This window comes from Paroedura picta, chromosome 4 (genome assembly GCF_049243985.1).
Source record: "Paroedura picta isolate Pp20150507F chromosome 4, Ppicta_v3.0, whole genome shotgun sequence".
Classification (NCBI taxonomy): domain Eukaryota; kingdom Metazoa; phylum Chordata; class Lepidosauria; order Squamata; family Gekkonidae; genus Paroedura; species Paroedura picta.
This window is the reverse complement of record NC_135372.1, coordinates 124,071,765-124,075,212: the sequence shown is the minus strand read 5'-3', so window position 1 is coordinate 124,075,212 and position 3,448 is coordinate 124,071,765. Positions and strand designations below refer to the sequence as shown.

Sequence of the window (3,448 nt, the reverse complement as noted above, 5' to 3'; positions counted from 1 at the left end):
GTAAAGGCTCCAACTGGATTCAGGAGGGAGGGATGTCAGCCGGTTGTTACTGTGTGCAAAATTCCTTGGATGTGGAGGAGAATGTGAAGCCGGTAAACAAAAGCAGGTTGCTTTTTCCCCTGGGGGATGCCCGGGGGAGCAGCTGGGAGGGCAGGGTGTAGTTGGAACCGAGGTGTGTTTTATGTCTGCATTTCAGCAGCTTCAACAGTATTGAGGTTGGAGGCAGGGGGAGGGGAGCACTGTCTTGTCTTCTTTTTATTTGAGGCGACGGGAGGGGGTGTCAGGTTTTTTGTGTAGCGTTTGGCAAAGCTTTGACGGATGAGTTGAAATCTGAAATGAATAGGGGTAAGTGAAGAGGGGCATAGAAGAATGAACCTTTAAATATTTAGCAGGTGACAATGGTGGAAGTGTGGCAGGGGAACATACAGTGGGGCTTAGATCCTGAATACATATTGTAGAACAGGGCAGCATGAGATTCTCAGAACTGTATTGAACAACCCGTTCACTTCTGAGACTGCAGTATTCAGACCAAAATCCTGTTTCCTGGGTTTTTTTGTCTGCCCACAGGAGCTGCATGTTTAGGTTTTTGTTTTAACCTGAAAACAAATGGTGTCTCTCTCTCCCCACTCCTGATTTCTGAATACTCCACTATAGGATAAGAATTTATACAGGATGAAACGCACCTGGCCTTATTGCAGACCAATGTACCCACCACCAGCTATATCTCTTTGCATTCATTATATATAGGAGTTGAATTATGCATGGGGGAAAGATGAATGGACAGGTTTCTTCAAGGAACAAGGGCCTCTAGTTTCCCTTGGAAGTGGAAGGATCTCTCCTCTGGAAAACTATGTGGGTTGAAGTGTGACTCCCCTTTCCATGCACACAAACATGCACACAAAAAGAAATCCATGGAGCAGGGCTAAAGCAACTTGTTCCACATTCAAAGGGCATGACTCTGCCTGTCAAGCAAAGTGTGCCACCCCTTTTTCTCCCTGTTCCTCTTTCTTCCTCTTTCTTCTCGCATGATAATCTCTCTCCTTTCAGGAGGCTTTCTTGATCTCTTTTTCCCTGCCTTTGCCTGGGAAGGAAACAGTTAACTAGCCACTCATACATGCTGTTCTACAACTAGTCCAGAGCTGGCCCCACCTCTGCCAGAACTGATGGGACTTCATAGGCAGCAGATTGAGCAAGTTAAAGGGGCAGCGCACAAATCTGCCAATGTAAACCAATCTAGTTCGATAAAGAGGGTTTTTTTATTTTTAATTGCTTGCAGAGAAAGGCCTTGAACTGTGTGCATTGCATTGAGTTCTTAAGGAAACTCTGAATTAAAATGCAAAAGCACAGCTCTGGATTCATGCTCCTTTTGGCATGAAACAGGTCTGCTTAGAATTTCCATATGCCATATATTAATCAATATAGCTTCACCCTCCCTGGGTGCAGATACCAAATTCTCCTTGAGGTTGAGTAATCAAATCCTAGCATGCTCAGAACACAACTTGGCATTTCTGGCTAAGAAAATAAGCTGTCATACAGGAAGCCCCTGGTTCAAGTTTTGCTTCTGCGAAATTTTGTCTCACTACTCACAGGCTCACCCACCCCAATCTGTAATAAGGGAACAATACTGGCCTGCCTTAAACGGATGTCATATGGGCTACAACAAATGCATGTGAAGTGCTTTGAATTCTGAAAGAACTGTGCAAATGCTAAGCACTATTACTATTTTAGGATCGGCGGCTTCTTCTAGGATTATTGCATAGGCATTTCATTCCCTGTGGTGTTCATGATGTCCGGTACCTGCAGAAAACAGAGCATACACATTGCTAGGTATACACATACCCCTCCCTCCCCAAAAAATTATTTCAAGATACCACAGTGGTGGACACGAATAACAGTGTCTAGCAGAATGGGCTTCCTTATTTGTTGTGTTAAGTACCACAGCCAGAGCATTCAAGGAGCATGCCAGTGTTCTCCTAAAGCAATTTCCTTTCATAGAGATGACTCTTCCAGGCCAAGGAATCCTCCATTGCTTGCAAGGGATTATGCCAATGGTAAAACTAGTTAGAACAAAGCTTTGATATGTCCTCGTGGGTTCTTCTCAGTGGGCCTGGTATTCTGCACTCAAATGACCAATTTCTGCAACTACGAACACTTGGGAGAGGATCTCAGTTGTTCGTAGAATATTTTGTTTTGGGGAGGTATTGATTTACTTCATTTATAGCGTACCTTTCTCCCCAATGCGGAAAACAAAACAATGTAGATAATTTCCCCCTCCTTCATTTTATCCCTACAACAACCCTGTAAGGCAGATGAGGCTGAGAGCATGGGACTGGCCCAAGGTCACCTAGTAAACTTCCATGGAAGAATAGGGATTTGAACTTGGGCCTCCCAGGTCCTAGTCCAGCACTTTAACCCCTGCACCATGCTAACATTCACTTTTATTTGGAGAGAAGGTTACTGCTTATGACGCCCTCTTTCCTAGATCTCTTTGCCCAGTGTTCCCAGATTCTTGGATTCTAGTTGAGGTTACTTATAGTGAGGGAGATACATTTTGTATATGATCCAAAATGACCCTTTTTAGTAGGGAAATCCATGGCTTGCCAGAAACTGTGAAGTCTGAGGTTAGGACATATCCTGGTGAGCCTTAGAGAACTACCACAGGTAGGTACATGCTTAGGATTCAGAGCCCTCTTCGACACAGAAGGAAATAAGGACGTATAACTTCAGCCCTTACTATCAGCATGAAGCTTCTGAATTGTCAGTGCCTGGCATAAATATGGGGGCATGTGGAATTCTGCCTTTACCTAATAAACAGCAGTAGTTTCTGCCTGCTGTATTTCATGCTTTAACTTTCAGCTTCAGCCATTGACTCTGACAATCCATGGGTGCAGAACACACTACCTAGGTCTAGAGATTCTGGTGCAAGGCCCTAGTAAGTCCCAGCATTTTTTACCATTACCACTTCACATAGTTCAGGAGTGAGTCTTTGAATGGAAAGTGGGCTGTGTTTGCAAGCAAAGCACAAAGTGTGCGACAAAATGTACTTTGCCAAATCAGCTCTGTGTCTGGTGGCCACCTTGCATAATGAATTTTGGACTTCTCTGCGCTGTGTGTATTTCTCCTTGGGTATATTTTTCCTGTTAGCATGTTCCATTTATTTTGAGATCAAGGGAAGAGGGAAGATCCTCACTTCCCATTCTGTGATCTGCCTTCTAACCGCTGGCTGAACTCCTGTGGTGTCACATAAGCCCAGAGAAGTGATATGGAGGCAGGAACTGAGAGAGTGGGTGAGGCTGAAAGGAAGCTCTGGGCTGTACATGTCATGGGTAGGACAAAAGTAGAACAAAAGGAAGAAGTGGAAGGAAGGAACAAATAAAAGTAGGGCTCATGCCACACACTTTGGATAATGTACTTTCAATGCGCTTTTGCAGCTGGATTTTCCTGTGCA

The 3,448-nt window shown here is 44.4% G+C and overlaps 1 protein-coding gene across 3 annotated transcripts in view; it reads left to right on the top strand.

Annotated features, from left to right (window-relative positions):
- The window catches only part of GDAP1L1 (ganglioside induced differentiation associated protein 1 like 1), a 47,325-nt gene that overhangs the window by 223 nt on the left and 43,654 nt on the right, over positions 1-3,448 (top strand). The gene's annotated exons all lie outside the window — the stretch shown is intronic.